Source organism: Amblyomma mixtum, chromosome 10 (genome assembly GCF_055824585.1).
Source record: "Amblyomma mixtum isolate Tamu chromosome 10, ASM5582458v1, whole genome shotgun sequence".
Lineage (NCBI taxonomy): Eukaryota > Metazoa > Arthropoda > Arachnida > Ixodida > Ixodidae > Amblyomma > Amblyomma mixtum.
Window position 1 is genome coordinate 15,160,845 of NC_143021.1, and position 20,104 is coordinate 15,180,948.

The window sequence follows — 20,104 nt, forward strand, 5'->3', positions numbered from 1 at the left end:
AACAACCCCTCGCCACATCAGTATAAGGCACAAAGGAGCAGAAATAAAAACACCTGAAACCGTTCCAAAATGTGACAGCACTCGTTTGCCCGAGTCTGTCCGGGCTGCGTTCATCAGGTGCCCTGTGCGCGCATACATCCCTAACGCTAGGCGATTTTCGAGTGCCAGAAGTGTGGCCTTGAAAGCAACACATATAGAGGCAAGGAGACCTGCACCAAATGTGCTGAAACCGCATGACACACACAGCTGCCAAGCAACTGAAACAGATTGTGCAAATTGCAAGGGTAAGATAGGAGAGCCATGCTCACATGTGCATACCTCCTAAAAACCCGTTCACTACGAAAACAACTCTGCTATTCCATAGTTGCGAAGTGCCCGTCTAAGGAGCTTTCTCGTATCGAACCCAGATCATCTACAGGTTTTCTCACTGAATTTAATCCTAGTGCCAAAAGAAATAATCTGAGTGCCGACAGATATAATCTGCTTGCCAAGTAATTTAATCTCAGTGCGATGCACTTAATCTAAGCGCCAGCGTATCTAATCCAAGCGCCAACTCAAACAATACCAGCGCCAACCAATTTAATCTCAGTGCCAACGCAAATAATACAAGCGCCAGCTGTTTTAATCCAGGTGTCAACCAATTTAATCCGCATGCAGAAAACGAAAGCGGTAGAAGATTCGAGAGCGCAGAGCACGAATGCTAGAAATAAAGCGAAGTTAAGATAATTTCTGATACCATGCGAGCCTGTGAGTCACATTCTCATGAGCTATTTCGTTTTCCTCGCATACCTTGCAACATCAAAGAGCCACTAGCAGCTGTTAAACCCCACTATATGATGCAACTCTTGCGGCTTGTGACTGTCGTGTATTAATTAGTTGGGTAATCACTGCTGATTATGGGTTGTCTTATGCGCTGAATCTGCATGCTAGTTACAATTACGGCCTTCATACTGTTTTCATATTGCCGGCCGTTTTCATGCAACCGGTGCGAAATGTTTTCGGGAGGCTGTGATGAAGATTCAACACCACTAGCAGAAACAAAAAGGGAGTAGTGTAATACAGAGTTCTTCCAGGTGGGACGAGTCATAGAACCGGAGTAACGGTTCTTCACTTCACGGTTTATTTAGTTTTAAAAGAGAAAGTGAGCGTAGCTACACCGGAGCTCACAGCCTAAGTCATGAATAGGTACTGGCGGCTGCCTTATAGCGGTATTAACAATCTAAGTTTATACAAGCACAGAAGCGGCCGTCTTTTAAATGCAGTTTTATTTTCGGTAGGACATTAGGTGGCGCAAAGTGTGACCTCACACTTTTTACATGTCATCTTCACGCAAAGCTGCTGGTATAAAAGAAAAGTTATGGCGGTCAAAAGCAGCGCACTCTACTCGCTGTACTTGCTGCATACAGTGTCCAGCAGCGTCGAGCAACAAACTGCGCCGATGCTCCCTTTTAGTCAGTCCGGGCGGAGTGGTGAGCACCAAGTCTCTCCGCTCGCTGAGAAAAGCTTTGACTTCAGACTTCAACTTCGAAAACACTTCCTCTATAGGGTTAAAAAATGGGCTGTAGAGAGGCCGCCTCTAGATTGAGTGCAGCTGACTGGCCAGGATTGCCTGTTCCGCATGGCTGTGAGCGGGGACATTATCAAAAATAAAAACGGCTTCTGAATCAGGCTCTTCACTTTCGACACGGGCTGATATATCGCTCAAAAATTCGTTAAACACTACCCAGTGAACCTTGTCGACAGCCGTCCAATGTATAACACCATTTGCTGACATACAGGCTATAATGTTAAGGTTTGCGCCTCTGCTGCCAGTCGTCGTCTGCACTGCAGGTTGCGCCTTAACCGCACGGCCGAAGCTCCTTGAACACCATATGTTATAGTTGGTCTCATCAACGTAAAACCTGCACAAGCGGGGTCCTTCACACTGCAGCCACTGCGCATATGCTTTGCGGGTGCGTTTCACGTCATCTCTGTTGCGGTCGATCGGCCTCTGAGTCACCAACTTCATAGAGTAGCCATGCGCATCCAGTAGGCGATCAATGCTACTTGTGCTGATGGCAAGTCTGGGCAATTTTTCTTCCACGCCTCCTTTATTTGCTTTAGCGTGAAAGCAGGGTTGTTGTCCACAATATTTTTGAGAGCCACTACAACCTCATTTCCGAATTTCTTCGACGTCCCGCCTTTCTTCAGCACCTCTCTATCGGCAGCTGCAATGGACCTTGTTGTCTTTAAATTGATGCCCAGCGTGTCTGCCATTTTTTTCACATCTCCTCCACGCCTTGACACATCGAGAATTCTGGCCCTGTCATGCTCAGAGACTTTGCTGTTCTTTCTTCTTGGTGCATCTGGGGGCTTGAATGGCTGCCCTCGTTTTCGGTGTTCGATTAGGACGTAAGAGCACGGCTCATCGGAATCCATGGAAGAAAATACTGCGCGTTAATGTCCATGCGAGATGAAGGAAAAGTCGTACACTATCACCTGCTTATAGTATACGAGTGCGTACCACCACCGTCCGGCTATACTCCGTTGTGCAAATGCAGCCACAATGCGGCCCACACAAAGCCTCTGCTTTGAAACTTTCTTGTCTTCTGTGCTTTTTACGTGCCTTAGAAATAAATCTTATTTCTTGAAAAATAAAGTTCACAGATTTCTAGTAACGTGTGCACATATCTATGTCTTTTTCAGTTGTCCTAGCATATTTTGCAAAAGCAGACGACAATCCACAGGAAATGGAGGGGCAAAACTTGCCTTCTGCTTTGCAACTTTCCATCATTGGCTGTGTACCTTTTTTTCACGCGAAAATACGTAGGGCTAATCTAAGGTACGCTTTATTAACACTTTCTTTGACTATCTGACAAAATAATCGCATCTTTTATTGAAGACAGTGGATTCAATGTTCCATTATGAACAGTGTGTGCATTTGTGCCCTCCTCCGTTCTATGGTCATAATAATGAGCCAGTAAGCCATAGCACTGAGCCCCTGTGCAGCTTTTTAATGCTGATATTGTGCGCTTTAAACGGCGCTTTAAAACAATTGTATTAAAGCAGTGTTGGTTATAATATTGATGAAAGCTATGCAATATGTGGACACCAGTGGTTTGAAAAATTATCTCATCTTTATTCCTGGCATTCGTGTTCTATGCTTTGGAGTCTTCTACAGCATTCGTTTTTCGAGTGTGGATTAAATTGTTTGGCACCTGGATTAAAACAGCTGGCGCACGTATTATTTTGCGTTGGCACTGGGATTAAATTGGTTGGCGCTCACATTGTTTGAGTTGGCGATTGGATTAAATACGCTGGCGCGTGGATTAAATGTTTTGCACTCGGATTAAATTCATGGCACGCAGATCATATAAGTCAGCGCGTAGATTATTTCCCCTAGCACTAGGATCAAATTCAGTGGGAAAACCTGTAGACCCCTCATCCTTCGTTTGGAAGAAATTTCCATGAAATTAAGTAATCTGGACACACTGCTTGATATTGCCCAGAGACCCGAACCACTGCCACCTTGGTATACGTTTCCCGCTGTACGCGACTACTCATTGAAACAATTTCTCGAAAAAGCAAACTCCACGTGAATACATATTAAAAGAATTCTTGGCGCTTGATGAAAAATACAAAGAATACGCACCATTTTATACGGATGGTTCCAGTACAGCACAATACGTCGGAAGTGCCGTAGGGAAAGATAAATGGGAGAAGGTAGCCAGGTTGCCTCAGTCCACGTCAATTTTCTCAGCCGAGTGTTATGCCATTTCTGGGGCTGTAGCAAAACTAGTGAAAAAGAACATCCAAAACAGCATCATCTACACAGAAACGATGAGTGTATTCACAGCACTGCACGCCAAAAATGTGTGAGAACCTTTAATAGGAGACATCATAAGTGGTCGAAATTTCCGGAGCCCTCCACTACGGCGTCTCTTATAACCTTAGTCGCTTTGGGACGTTAAACCCCGTAAACCAAACCAACCAAACAATAAATAAGATAACTGATGAAGCACATGAACATGAAATTAGGTTCCGCTGGCTACCAAGGCATCTCGATTATAGCGGCAACGGGAGATGACGCCTACGCCGCTCAAGTTCGCCATAAGGAAGTTTGAAGATTGAAGTTTATTAAATTCTGACAATACAAGATTGTCATGGCGCCGGAGCGAAAGGCGAGACTATACCCGCCTGACTAGGCCCCTGGCGCCACGAGCACAGCAGACAACAGTGCACAGAAAAAATGTATACATAGATACACATAATACACACATATACATACTTATATATACGATAAACACAATTATACATATAATAAATCAATGCAACTTAATAGGTATAAATAATGCAACTGAAGAAATAAAGATACAGGAAGGCGAAAAGCAAAGTGGGAATAAAAAGTCTTGCAACGCATGAAATTGTATGTCAATCGAAAAAAAAAGAAAATAAATTACAAAAAAAACAATAGTCAATTGTTGGAAAAATACAGTTTTGATTTCTTTCTGAATATGGAAATGGTTGAGAAATCTTGCATGATATCAAATATGATATCAATAAAGCGTGCTCATTATTAAGTAAGTTAGGAATCTGCCACTGTAAAAGCTTATTGCCGTAGTTTGTTCTAGTTTTAGCTTTAATAAAGTTCCTAGCTCTTAAGATGTAGTTAGTTGTGGTATTAGTATATATAGAAAAAAAGTTCTCACGATTACTTAGGAATTCTAAAAATGCTTTTTCGGATAACTTTTGTTTATATGGATTAATGAGTGCAACCTTGTTTTTTTTCCCCTGCACTGCTGCAGGGCCAGTTACAGTAAAAGTACCCTTCAGCTGATATTACTGTTTTACTGTTTTATTTCTTCCTTTTCTTTTCCCAAGCATATTGATAATCTGGTGTAGCGATCACCTCTGCAGCAGTGTCATGAAAATAGAATCTGCATGTTAATGTTATTGTAATTGAGTGTCTTGTTATTGTAATTGAGGGAGGAGCAGCGATGGCGTAGAGGTAGAGCATCCGCCTCGCGTGCAAGAGGACCGGGGGTCGAATCCCGGTGCCACGCAATTCTCCACCGGATATATCAAAAAAAAACTCCGCGTGTCGATGCAATTGCATAACCAGGCTTGGAGTGCGGCCTGATTTCGGTGACCAGAGCAGACAACGCACTTCCTCATCAGAACAGGATTTGGCCACCGTGGTGTAGTACTTGGCCACAACCTTCTATGAACAAACCAATTAACCCTCGGCCCTCAGTCCCCAGCGGCTGCGGAGCAACTGACCAAGGCGGCGGTCAGATCTGTGACGCAGCGGAGGGTGCTAAGAATCTCTGGCTCCGGACAGGCCGCCATTGGAAACTGAACCTGGCAACGTTTAACGCAAGAACCTTATCAAGTGAGGCTAGCTTAGCAGTGCTGCTGGAGGAATTAGCCAGTAATAAATGGGATGTCATAGGGCTTAGTGAGGTTAGGAGGACAGATGAGGCGTATACAGTACTAAAGGGCGGGCATGTACTGTGCTATCGTGGATTAGCAGATAGGCGAGAACTAGGTGTGGGATTTCTCATAAATCAGGATATAGCTGGCAACATCGAGGAGTTTTACAGTATTAACGAGAGAGTGGCAGCTATCGTAATTAGGCTTAATAAGAGGTACAAGCTGAAGGTGGTGCAGGCCTACGCGCCTACATCAAGCCATGATGACCAGATAGTTGAAAGCTTCTATGAGGATGTGGGATCGGCAATGACCAAAGTAAAATCACAGTACACTGTACTGATGGGCGACTTTAATGCAAAGGTAGGTAAAAGGCAGGCTGGAGACAAGGCGGTAGGTGACTATGGCATAGGTTCTAGGAACAGTAGGGGAGAGGCAGTCGAGCACAGCAATGGGACATCCTGCCAGTAACGAAGGAGGAAGTAAAGAAAGCCTTAGTAGCAATGCAGAGAGGGAAAGCAGCTGGTGAGGATCAGGTAACAGCAGATTTGTTGAAGGACGGAGGTGAGATTGTGCTAGAAAAACTAGCCACCCTGTATACGCAATGCCTTGTGACCTCGAGAGTACCAGAAGCTTGGAAGAACGCTAACATTATCTTAATTCATAAGAAAGGAGACGTCAATGACTTGAAGAATTACAGACCAATCAGCTTATTGTCTGATGCCTACAAGGTATTTACTAAGGTAATCGCTAATAGAATCAGGACAACCTTGGACTTTAGTCAACCAAATGATCAGGCAGGCTTTCGTAAAGGATACTCGACAATAGACCACATTCACACTATCAATCAGGTGATAGAGAAATGCGCAGAATATAACCAACCCCTATATATAGCCTTCATTGATTACGAGAAAGCATTCGACTCAGTGGAAACCTCAGCTGTCATGCAGGCATTGCGGAATCAGGGTGTGGAAGAGTGCTATGTGAAAATATTGGAAGATATTTATAACGATTGCACAGCTACTGTAGTTCTCCATAAAGTCAGCAATAAAATTCCAATACGGAAAGGTGTCAGGCAGGGAGACACGATCTCGCCAATGCTCTTCACTGCCTGCTTACAGGAGGTATTCCAGGGACTGGAATGGGAAGAGTTGGGGATAAGAGTTAATGGAGAATACCTGAGTAATTTGCGATTCGCTGATGACATTGCCTTGCTAAGCCACTCAGGACAAGAACTGCAAAGCATGATCAATCAGCTATACAGGCAGAGTAGAACGGTGGGGCTAAGAATTAACATGCAGAAAACGAAAGTAATGTTCAATAGCTTTGCAAGGGAACAGCAGTTTGCAATTGGTAGCGAGGTGCTAGAAGTAGTAAGAGAATATGTCTACTTAGGGCAGGTAGTGACCGCAGATCCGGATCATGAGAGGGAAATAACTAGAAGAATAAGAAAGGGGTGGAGCGCGTATGGCAGGTTCTCTCAGGTCATGATTGGTAGCTTACCAATATCCATGAAGAGAAAAGTATATAACAGCTGTATCCTATCGGTACTCACCTATGGGGCAGAAACGTGGAGGCTAACAAAGAGGGTTCAGCTTAAGTTAAGAACAACGCAGCGAGCTATGGAAAGGAAAATGATAGGTGTAACGTTAAGAGATCGGAAGAGGGCGGAGTGGGTGAGGGAACAAACGCGGGTTAATGACATCCTAGTTGAAATCAAGAGGAAGAAGTGGGCTTGGGCAGGGCATGTAATGCGAAGGCAAGATAACCGCTGGTCCTTAAGGGTAACGGAGTGGATTCCAAGAGAAAGCAAACGTAGCAGGGGACGGCAGAAAGTTAGGTGGGCGGATGAGATTAAGAAGTTTGCGGGGATACAGTGGCGGCAACTAGCAAAGGACAGGGTTAATTGGAGAGACATGGGAGAGGCCTTTGCCCTGCAGTGGGTGTAGTCAGGCTGATGATGATGATGACACTCAAAATACTGTCCTGGTGAAAGTACTCGGGTATGTTCGTACATCGATAGGTTATGAATAATACGAAGACACTTTTTCTGCATTCGGAATAGAGTTTCCAAGTTAGCCCTAGAAGTGACGCCCCAGATAAGTAGACAATAGTGTAATCTAGAATTAATAGTAGAAAAGTATAACTGACGTTTAAGTTTTAAAGGTAACAGCGTGCGATGTTTATTGAGCATACCAATTAATTGTGCTATGCTACGTTTAATATGACTTACGTGATGCGTCCACCGTAGATTTTCGTGGAAGAGTACACCCAAGAACTTGTACTGGGAAACCCTTTCAAGTGGCTGAGATTGAAATATTAAAGAGGATGCGAAGTTAACTGGTTTATTAATAGGAGTAAAAACAATATACTTTGTTTTTTTAACATTTAGGCTCAACTGATTAGCCGATAACTATGCTGAAATGGAAAATAACGAGATGTTAATAAGTGGAATTAGTGTAGAAATGTTATCAGAGGAGATAAAAACGTTTGTATCATCGGCATATAACACAATATCGGGTGTTTCTGGTATTGCTACGATATCATTGATATAAAGCAGGAAAATCGTAGGACCTATAATAGAACCCTGCGGAACGCCGTACCTAATGTCTGCTAAATATGATTTTATGCTATTGATTTCCACAAATTGGGAGCGGTGTGATACATAGCTACGCAGTAAGACTAAAGCAATGCCTATAATTCCATAAAAGGGTAATTTAGAAAAAAGTATGTCATGTTTAATTGAATCAAATGCTTTATTAAAGTCTAAAAATACGCCTATTGTGTATTGTTGGTTTTCTATATTGGCAACAATTTTATCACATATTTCAAGTAACGCAGATTCAGTGGATTTACCCCTTTGAAAGCCATACTGGTTCGGGGATATAAGTGCATGTGTCCAGTTATTCTAGAATTTAAGGCTTTTTCAATAATTTTAGAAAAAACTGGAAGTATGGATATCGGCCGGTAATTAGCGATGCAATCAGTTGCGCCACCTTTATGCAAGACGACGATCCTAGCAATTTTCATGTTATCCGGAAATGTGCCTGTAGAAAACACAATATTTGTTATGTTACAAAGAACATCGCACAATAAATCCGCGACTGCTTTAATCGGTGCTACTTTAATACCGTCATAACCACACGAAGAGCTGTTCTTTAAATTGCTAATAATGTGTGCTATTTCTGCAGGAGTAACAGGACGAAGATACATAGTATTTTGCAGACTGGTGTTAATATAGTCCTTAAAGTTGTTGCTAACTTCCGAGCCAAAGGAGCCGAAGCACAAGAACTGCTGATTGAATACTTCAGCGAGGGATTTACCGCCTAGCACTTTACCGCCGTACGCAAGTTCCTGGGGAATGCTATTTTTTGTGTGCCGCAATAGGTACTTTAGGGTGCGCCAAGTTTTTTTAGGATCATAAAGAATGTCCGTAAATTTGTTAGCGTAGTAGTCAATACGTGACTTTTTTATGTCGGCATTTAGCCTGTTCCTGACCTTTTTATATTGCTTAAAAATTTCTACGTCCTTATATTTCAGGAAGTTGCTGAAGAGCTTATTTCGTGCTTTCATTCTCTTGACTAAGTCGTAGGTAACCCAGGGTTTCCGCGCTTTCTTAAACTTTCTAACAGTAACCAAAGGAAAAGAATGTTCGTAAATTTCAATAATTTTCTCGAGAAAGTAGTTGTATAAAACGTTTGAATCAGATTTATTTTTATCTAAAATTTCTTTCCATTTTACAGATGCAATATTTTGACGGAAATTATCTATCGCGCGATTAGTTATCACCCGCGTAGTTTTTGTCGAGTGTTCTATGGTAACCTGTGGAAAGGCACGCTTAGGAATGAAGCAGAACAAAGGTAAATGATCACTGATCGCACTTACAAGCACTCCCGCTTTCACGTCACTTTCATCATGATTAGTCAGACACAAATCAATCAAGGTTTCACTGGATGCAGAGACGCGAGTAGGCAGAGCAATATTGTTTGAAAAGCCATACATTGATAACAGGTCGACAAATTCATTGACTGATGTGTTAGCAGGTTGCAACAAATCAATGTTAAAGTCACCCAAAATGACCACAGGCATTTTCAGTGACGACAGAGAATCAAGCAATGTTTCAAATCGACGGAAAAATTCAACCAGAGACCCACCGGGAGGCCTATAAACAACGCCAATTACGAAAGTTCTACATCTGACAAAAATAAGTTTGTAGTCGGACAACATAGCACAGTGTTCAGCCATTACTTCATAATGAACAGCCTGTAAATATAGCCTGTCAGGACTGTAAATATAGCCCATACAGATTTCATAAAGTTAGTAAAAAATAAACTTAAAAAATGCCAGTCTGCATGGAATAGTGAAGAAAATAACAAACTACATTTAGTAAAACCCATAGTGCGAGAATGGAGATCATGCAGGCATCAGGAGACTTTTACAGAGGAAATTTGATATCACATACGCATCGGACCTTAGACTTAACTTCATACTGTCAAAACAAGACAAACCTCTATGTGAGAATTGTGGAGGTGAGCTCACAGTAAATCACATTATATTTTCGTGCCCAGAACTCGAACGGCTAAGGAAAAAAATACTTTACTGTATTTTACAATGAACTCATTCCCTTCCACCTCAATTTACATTTAGGAGGTATTTCACCTGTCGATATTTCATCTGTTCTTATTTTCCTGAAAGAAGCAGCGATCTTAAACTATAATACCGCAGAAACTGCAAACTCTAAGAATTCTTACCTTGTGCTTTGACGCAATTCGGGATGCGCCTCATCCATTATCTCAGGCCTGAGAAGAATGCTGAGGTCTTTATTTGGTTTGTTGGGCTCCTCGGAGTCCTTGTCCGGACAAGGGCTGTCGCTGAGGACACCTAATTTTCGAAACAAATTACGCCATGTGTTTGGCGCACGACGGTTTTCGTTGCTTACACGCCATAAAACCCAATACAATACAATACAGTGCTAGTTATTTTGTAGTAGAACTTTTTGACAGGTTAATTGGTACATCGTCTTGAAAGAATGTCGTACGCCAAAAAAGGACGAAACAGGAAGGAAACACAGAACAGGAAAGAGGTTATTCTGCTCGACGCACACCGGGAACCACTTTCCGGCGCTCGCTTTTTGTGTGTGTTTTGCCAGACATGAGCTGCCCGACAAGTGCCTTGCTGAAAAAGCCGCCATCAATCTGCTCACTGTCTTTCGACTTCCGTGTTTCCTGCATCGTTTGTTTGATTTAGGAAAGATAGGGCCGATTCCCGACGAGGAGTAGGAGTGTTCAATGCGATTAAAGAAGATTTCCATGCATTTCTTATTCCTATTGACTCTCTCTTGGAAATAGTCTTAGTTTCTGCTCAATTTGGTCAGATGCTTTCAATTATAGGCGCCTGTTATAGACCACCAAGTAGTCAACTTGAATTCATTGAACTGTTAAACTACGCTATCGAGCAGATCCTTGGAAAGCAGCCGAATTGCCTTCTATATTTAGCGGATGACTAACTTTCCTACTATTAAATGCACGACGCTAACTGTTGACTCCGATAGTAGGAGGGAGGACATTAACTTCCTTCATTTACTTCAACAGATAATTGGAAGAAATAAGTGACCACAAAGGCGTCAGCTTTCTCTTTTACTTGCACGGGTCTACAACACAAAAACTAAAAACTTATTTACAACTACGCACGTGCAGACTTTGAAAAAATGAACCTGTTACTGGAAGCTTTCACAAAGAGTTTTCAGGCCACTTTTGATAATCGCACGAGTAATGAAAAGTGGAAGTTGTTTCTTGACAAACTCAAAGACCTTGAAGATTCGTGTGTGCCAAAACAAGTGATATGACAGAAGCCAACAGCCACAGAAACCAAGGGGCACAGGGGATTTTTTTTTATAATTAATTTATTTATTTTGTGGTGTTAATCAATTTAGAATATTACTGAATATGTCATCGCTTAAAGCTAATTGATTAGAAAAGCAGAAGAAAAAACAACCACATGCCGCCGGTGGGATCCGAACCCACGACCTCCGAATTACGCGTCCGGTGCTCTACCTCTCAGCTACGGCGACGGCTGTCAAACCTTCTGCTTTCGGGGGTATTTATGTTTAGCAGTAACCTTACCTTGAGAGTGTTCATCAGCGCCACCAACGTTCATAAGCGCCGGACGTAGAACGTCCTGAGTTACCGCAGGTGTGACGTAGAACGTCATCGAACGGAGAGGGTGGAAGCTGTGTGAGAACCCTCTTATGCTTCCTATGGCATCAAGGCTGCCAGAATCGAGGCCCTCGCTAAGCAATTAAGCAAACAAGGAAGGGGAATGAGGGGCTCGTGGTAAATATGACAGAAGCCAACAGCCACAGAAAGCAAGGGGCACAGGGGATTTTTTTTATAATTAATTTATTTATTTTGTGGTGTTAATCGATTTAGAATATTACTGAATATGTCATCGCTTAAAGCTAATTGATTAGAAAAGCAGAAGAAAAAACAACCACATGCCGCCGGTGGGATCCGAACCCACGACCTCCGAATTACGCGTCCGGTGCTCTACCTCTGAGCTACAGCGACGGCTGTCAAACCTTCTGCTTTCGGGGGTATTTATGTTTAGCAGTAACCTAACCTTGAGAGTGTTCATCAGCGCCACCAAAGTTCATAAGCGGCGGACGTAGAACGTCCTGAGTTACCGCAGGTGTGACGTAGAACGTCATCATTTAGCTTTAAGCGATGACATATTCAGTAATATTCTAAATTGATTAACACCACAAAATAAATAAATTAATTATATAAAAAAAATCCCCTGTGCCCCTTGGTTTCTGTGGCTGTTGGCTTCTGTCATATTTACAACGAGCCCCTCATTCCCCTTCCTTGTTTGCTTAATTGCTTAGCGAGGGCCTCGATTCTGGCAGCCTTGATGCCATAGGAAGCATAAGAGGGTTCTCACAGAGCTTCCACCCTCTCCGTTCGATGATGTTCTACGTCACACCTGCGGTAACTCAGGACGTTCTACGTCCGCCGCTTATGAACGTTGGTGGCGCTGATGAACACTCTCAAGGTTAGGTTACTGCTAAACATAAATACCCCCGAAAGCAGAACGTTTGACAGCCGTCGCTGTAGCTCAGAGGTAGAGCACCGGACGCGTAATTCGGAGGTCGTGGGTTCGGATCCCACCGGCGGCATGTGGTTGTTTTTTCTTCTGCTTTTCTAATCAATTAGCTTTAAGCGATGACATATTCAGTAATATTCTAAATTGATTAACACCAAAAAATAAATAAATTAATTATAAAAAAAGAAAAAATCCCCTGTGCCCCTTGGTTTCTGTGGCTGTTGGCTTCTGTCATATTTACAACGAGCCCCTCATACCCCTTCCTTGTTTGCTTAAAACAAGTGATAAGCACATGTACTACCAATCCTTGGTTTACCACAGATGTCAATAGGGCACGAAATAAGAAAAAGCGAGCATTTAGGAAAGCGGTTCGGTCAAATGACGCTACAGAGTGAGAAAAGTACAAAACCATTTGCAAAATAGGCGAAGAACAAATTTCCGTAGCAAAAACAAACGTTTTACTTTTACACTTTCCAGTTTGATAAAAATTGACCCTAAGAAGTTTTGGAACACTGTTAATCTAAAAGCGTCAATACGGTTCCTGTTCTTTTGGGTGTGAAGGGCAGCACTCTACCTATAGAGCAGTGTGCAGAACAATTCAAGAGCCACTTCACGCAAGTTTTACGGATGTACTGCCCATTTACAATCCGCTGTTGCTTCCTGAGGCCGATATCCAGATTCCCTTTTCACCCAATCGCATATCTGCGCTTGGCGTGGCTCCTGCAGTTCAACCCCTACCCCACCACACTAACCGAGGACCCGATGGTATCAGCGCGAAACTGTTAAAAATAATCTGCCGGCGCACACCTTTGCTCCTAACTCTGATTGTGCAACAGTAACTTGGTACGACATGCGTGCCGAACGATTGGAGGTCTGCTTAAGTAATCCTGGTATTTAAATCTGGAGACAGATCCATTCCTAATAATTACAGGCCAATTTCACTGACCTGGATATGCTACAAGGTACTCGAACCCATAATATACACTCGCATTATGACTCATATAAACCACAACAACTTGTTTCATAACAACCTGCATGGCTTCCGCAAACATTTATCGAGTCAGACGCAGTTATTTGAATTAATAACGGACCTTTGTCTTGCAATGGAATCTTCCCTCTACATTGACTTCATTTCTATTAATTTCTTTCAATCCTTTGATCGCCTGCGGCATTACCACCTAATGATAAAGATACGTAACCTGCAGATGGATCCACATACTACGCACTGGACTGACGCGTTTCTAACAGAACTGCTTTCAGTCACTTAAGTTAGGGAGTTCCTTATCAAGGTGTTGCTTCCGGAGTACCTCAGGGTTCGGTGCTGGGTCCACTAGTTTTCTTAATACATAATAATGACATCGCGTCGAACATAACATCAAGAATACGAGTACTTGCAGATGCCTGTGCAGTTACCGAGCGATATCTAACCGATGCAACATCATTGCTCTCCAGACTAACCTTGATGAACTAACTGATTGGTGCGGTAGGTGGCAAATGGCAATTAACGCAAATAAAACAAAAAGCATTGTTTACTTCCGTTACTAACACGAGTCCTAATGCCTGAACAGTTATAACACTGCCATTGAAACTGCAGCGTGGGTAAAATACCTAGGTGTAAATTTTAACTCCAATTTATTCTGGGGCACTCATATTGAACTGATCACTACCAAAGCTTTAAACCAACTTAGTCTTCTTCAACGACGACTGCACCAATCTAACCAGGACACACTACACGCATTAAACATGCTAATCATGTGTGCGATAGAATACGCATCAGTCACTGGGAACCCTCATCATGCCTATATTATTGACATGCTGAAATCTATCACAACAAAGATGCTCTAGTCATCATTTCCCAGTACTCTCAACATCAAAATGTAACAGCACTGAAAATGCCACTCCATCTTCCGCCTCTGGTCTTGCGCATAAAAATCAGCCGTTTATCTTTTTTTCCATACCCTACACCACAAGAACACACCAATTGCATGTTGACATATTCTCGCGGCACCACACGCATCGGTTCGTGTAGATCATATCAAGAAGATTAAATCCATTCTCGCTCGGACAAAACGATACAAATACTCGCCTTTGGTACTGGCTACTGAAGAGTGGAATTCGCTTCCTTCTAGCATTGCGGCTACCGATGAAACATAATCATTTCAAACTGCGCTTTTGTCATATTTAGCAAATTCAAACAGAAGGATGAGTGTGTTTTGTCGCTGTGTGGTCCACTACCTTTTTTCGTTTGCTTGAGGTGACGGCCGTTACGATCCACGAAATGTTAGATGCCATGTAACTTCCGAAGGTGGGATTTTTGTTGTTTTGTTTTGTGCGATTTTATAAATGTGCATTTTTCAAGTACCTTTCCCTAGCCATTTTTTTCCCTTTCTCTTATTGATTTTTCAGAAGAGCAAGGTTCCGAGCTAGTTGGTAATGCATTTAAAGGGAAAAACAGCGCGACAAAACACGGACACACGAAGAAATGACACACACACACACGAGCGCTGACTCACAACTGAAAATTTATTCTGGCGGGAAAGACCCTTAAATAGAAAACATGAGGGGGTGGGTAACAGGGCTGGTGGGCGATAACCGGCAATCAGTGTGGTCGCGTCACAATATGACACAAAAACACAACAGGGAACAAAAGAAAGTTATAAGCGATAAAAATACTGTGTAAAGGGCCGCGTAACGGTGGTCAGGTAGGTAACATTAACAAAAACTATGAAAAAGTATCCAAAAGGGCGGGGAAAGGTAAAAACTATGAAGGACACAGATGAAAATTACACAGGTGAAACCATAAAAATATAACAAATGTAAAAACGTGAACAAGGTAAAAGTTTTAAAAAACGTGCCCAAAAAGGGGGTGTGGAACTAAAAGCAAGATAAAAGCGGTAGCAACCAGGATTCCGTGAATTAATCAGCTGTGTGTGGCGCACCAGAACCTTCGGCGTTAGTCAACGCACCCAGAAAATCTAGCTCTTTTTTTTTGACAAGGAGAGGGATGGAGTACTGACGCAGTGTTGACCGGCATAATGGATTTATGCCGGTCAACACTGCGTCAGTACTTTTGGCTACTTTTTCATAGTTTTTGTTAATGTTACCTACTGGCCACTGTTACGCGGCCCTTTACACCATCTTTTTATCGCTTATAACTTTCTTTTGTTCCCTGTTGTGTTTTTGTGTCATCTTGTGACGCGACCACACTGATTGCCGGTTATCGCCGAGCAGCCCTGTTACCCACCCCCTCATGTTTTCTATTTAAGGGTCTTTCCACCAGAATAAATTTTCAGCTGTGAGTCAGCGCTCGTGTGTGTGTCATTTCTTCGTGTGTCCGTGTTTCGTCGCGTTTTTTTTTCCTTTATTAATTTTTACCTGGTCTCTTAACTTGTTGATTTCTGTTTTCAGCCATTTATATTTTCTGGTGTATATTTGTTTAGTTTTCTTAGAAGAATCCCCCCCCCCTTTTGTAATGCCTGCATGGGACTTTAGGGTATTCAAATAAATAAAGAAAATAAATGAGGCAAAAGCCTGTTACTCTCTGCCTTTTGTTCGTTTTGCAGCTCTGCTGGGTCAAGAATCAGTACGTTCCGCTCAATTTCAGCTTCGCCTTATACGACGTAGACTACGACGACGGACCGGGCTGTGCCGCCCTGACCATTGATGGCCCCTACAAACGCTTGAGCCTGCTCAAAAACGTACTAGAATACTTTGAATACGATTACACGTATAGCGGCATAAGGGTTGAGACTGAATGCAATAAGGTCAAGCCGTGAATATGAAGCCACAAAAACAAGCGTCCGCCATCGCCGAGTTTGGAAGCGACGATAGTCGCAATGAGTGGACACCTCACAGCCGTTTTATCAGAGCATTGCAACGATGAGCCCCTTCTGTGTGCTTGGACAGATGGTTCCAGCGTGTGTGTGAACTCTTGGCTGTAGACATTGATGACTGTTGTTTAGTTGTGGAAGGAAGTGTGTTCTATTAGACTGCGTTCAGTTCTGAGCCGTTGATTTTGTTTTAAGCAATGTTTACTTGGTTTCTTGTTCAGCTTCTTCTCCGCGTCTTAGAGCGCACTGCCCAAGTGTCCCTATAGCGTGCAACAAATAGTGTTATGCCTTTTTCATGCAAAGCATGGTTTGTCCAAAAACTGTTTTGCCTTGTTTTCATGGAGGAATCACATGTTGTTATTAACAGCAATAAGCGTGTTGGAGAGTGCTTCACGCAGTTCCAGCAGCGGGACGCTAAGTGTGGCAACTGCTTCTGCTATTTGCTGCCAACCCTTCAAAGCGTCTGCACTTTTTCCACAATCGCAGCAATCAAGTCACCACTTTCTGTGTCGGTCACGAACGGTCACTTTCTGCGTCACATGACGAACTTTAAATATGTGATGTTCATAGCATTTTTAAAAACTGAATCGCTTGCTCCTTACGTCATCGCACAAATTTTGATATGTTTGATGTTTTTTACAATGTTCTACGAGAATTTTTGGCTCCTTGCTTTACCACACGAGTGTTCACATCGCCTGATATGCGCAGTATTTCTGAAATTGTAATTACTCAGTTCATCTAGTGTACGCATACAGCGCAATCTTGCTGCGCGCTTTGGGCTGATGAAGCTGATGAAATGCGCTGGCTTCTCAATTACTACGTGTTTATTGATCCGTACCTTAACGTGTTTAGTCACATGTATGCGGATCTTACATCCGACGTGCTGCGGGTCTGTTTAACATTGCGGCACGAGATTCAAGAGCCATGAATGAACAGCTGATGCATACTGCACGCAGCAAAGTGCTGTTCGTTACTTTGTGCTCAAAAAGTGCGCGAGCCTTGCGTTCAAAATGAAGACTGGGCATGCATTCTTTCCCATTGTTTGAGCGGACTTTTGATTTTGGGCTACGTTTAAATAAAATAATTCAGCAAAGACGTGTGTGTGTCTTTGTGCGTTTTTGCGTGCGTGTGGGAGTGTGTTTCAGAGCCACAACAGGTTTCTTCCGCAGCTTGAAGCAGTGCTGAAAGGGGACCGAGGACAACTCCATTGAATTAATCTTCTTACTAAAAATTCATTCTCTGGCTCTCTCTGGCTACGTTGACGTTTTTCAGGCAGCAACATAGCATATATCCGAGAGGAAAAAGTATTTAACCTTCCCTTCAGTCGATTGAAACTCATCCCGTCCGTACCGAAGAGACTGGTTTCCACCGCTTTGAAGCGAATAGCAGTGCAGAGTAGTTTCCGGGACGCTCGAAAGAATAATCGGGGTCACGCATTTTACATCTGAAATCGGCCGGAGATGGCTACAGCTGTACCTGTTTTCTTAGTATTTTCTCGCTTATACGCCCGAATTGTCGGTGAGAGTGTCTCTGTAGTCAAGAGTTCGACGGAAATCCGTCTGGTCAGGCATGGTGATGCAATGAAGTGAAGTAGCAGTCACTGACCATAGTCGAAAAAAGAAAGACGTTTCGAAACCCATACGGGTTTCTTGTTCACAGTGAGCAGGACAAGAGCGGTGGCGAATTTATATCCGGAGAATGTGACGTAAAGATCGGGCGTAGATGCCTGGCATGGGGCCAGCGTTCTTGTTTAATGTTGCTTGTGTTGTTTGGATGAACAGCGATTCCAGCAGAAGGCGCATCGTCAGGTTTCTTTCCTTAGATAAGATGGAGGCATTGCCCCAGTCAATCTGGTGGCCAGCGTCGTGTGCATGACCCGCCAGCGCATTTGTGGCAAGCTTTTCGTTTTTCACGTCACGTTGGTGGTCCTTTATGCGTCTTGAGAACTTCCCTGTCTCACCGATGTAGGCATGATTACAGTTCAGGCATGGTATTTTGTAGACGACTCCTGGAAACTGCTCATTTGGTAGTCGGTCTTTCACATTCATTACCTTATTCCGCAGCTTGCTGACAGGCATGTGGGCCACGCGCAAGTCGTATTTTGAGAACACACGAGACAGCGCTTCGCTGATACCAGGCATGTATGGAATGACTGCTCGTATTCGATACGTCCTACAAGCAGTGGTAGCTGGATGTGCTGCTCGTTCTTGTATCTTGGATATGAAGCGGCTCGGATATGAAGCGGCTCGGATATGAAGCGGCTGACAGTTCTTCATGCACTCTTTTTAACTTCTTTTCTTGATCTTCTTGGCCTTTGCAGACACGTGTCGCACGTTTGGTTAGTGATGTGACGACGGAGGCTTTGTGCGCAACTGGATGATTGGAATGAAAATTTAAGTACTGGGCTGTGTGCGTAGGTTTTCTGTACACAGAGAACGAAAGGCGATTGTCCCTCCGCCCGACCAGGACATCCAAGAAGGGAAGGCGGTTTTCTTGCTCAAACTCAGCCGTGAACTTCAAGCTTGGTTCGACACTGTTTAGTTCATGTAGAAACCGCGACGCGTCCTCTTTTCTTAATATGCAAAAACAGTCGTCGACATACCGGTAGAAGACCTTGGGTGCTGGAGTGAAAGCATTCAATACCTTGTCCTCTAGTGCTTCCATGACGAGGTTTGCTGTGGTGACCGATATGGAAGCGCCCATCGCAGTGCCTTGAGTATGTCTGTAGAACTATGAATTAAAAGAAAAATACGTATTGCTTAGGCAGAACCGTAGCAGTGTGCTCAGCTCTGGAACGTCGAAGGGCGTACGACCTGCCAGATTGCAGTCCTTCTCCAACGCTTCCTCGCACGTGGAAACGGCTAGGTCAACCGGAACACTGGTGAAGAGTGCTGTGACGTCGAAGGAGACCATCATGTCTTCTGCGTCCAATTCCAAGTCATGCAGTTTCTGAACAAAATTTGAAGAACTCCCAATGTACGTCCTAGTCTTTCCGGATAAAGATCTGAACACTTCGTGGAGGTACCCTGAAAGTCGATACAGTGGCGACCTTGTGAAGTCCACTATCGGGCGTAGGGGCACTCCAGGCTTCTGGATCTTCGGTAGACCGTATATAGCAGGAGCCGAACCATTTGTGCATAGGAGGCGGTAGTAAAGTTTTTTGTTATCCGGGGGCACGAGCTTAAATAGGCCCGCCAGCAGCTCTTGCAATTTCGTTTGCCAAAAAAAAAAGAGTGCATGAAGAACTGTCAGCCAACGGTTATCCGAGCCGCTTCATATCAAAGATACAAGAACGAGCTGCACATCCAGCTACCACTGATTGTAGGACGTATCGAATACGAGCAGGCATTCCATACATGCCTGGTATCAGCGAAGCGCTGTCTCGTGTGTTCTCAAAATACGACTTGCGCGTGGCCCACATGCCTGTCAGCAAGCTGCGGAATCAGCTAATAAATGTGAAAGACCGACTACCAAATGAGCAGTTTCCAGGAGTCGTCTACAAAATACCATGCCTCAACTGTAATCATGCCTACATCGGTGAGACAGGGAAGTTCTCAAGACGCATAAAGGACCACCAACGTGATGTGAAAAACAAAAAGCATGCCACAAATGCGCTGGCGGGTCATGCACACGACACTGGCCACCATATTAACTGGGGCAATGCCTCCATCTTATCTAAGGAAAGAAACCTGACGACGCGCCTTCTGCTGGAATCGCTGTTCATCCAAACAACACAAGCAACATCAAACAAGAACGCTGGCCCC

The 20,104-nt window shown here is 43.5% G+C and overlaps 1 pseudogene across 1 annotated transcript in view; it reads left to right on the forward strand.

Annotated features, from left to right (window-relative positions):
* LOC149325188 (uncharacterized) overlaps positions 1–17,397 on the forward strand; it is an 86,725-nt pseudogene extending 69,328 nt beyond the window's left edge. Inside the window, exon 8 of the transcript XR_016286453.1 lies at positions 16,074–17,397. The product of XR_016286453.1 is annotated as an uncharacterized LOC149325188 (transcript). The remainder of the gene's footprint in view (positions 1–16,073) is intronic.
* Positions 17,398–20,104: the final 2,707 nt, after the last annotated feature.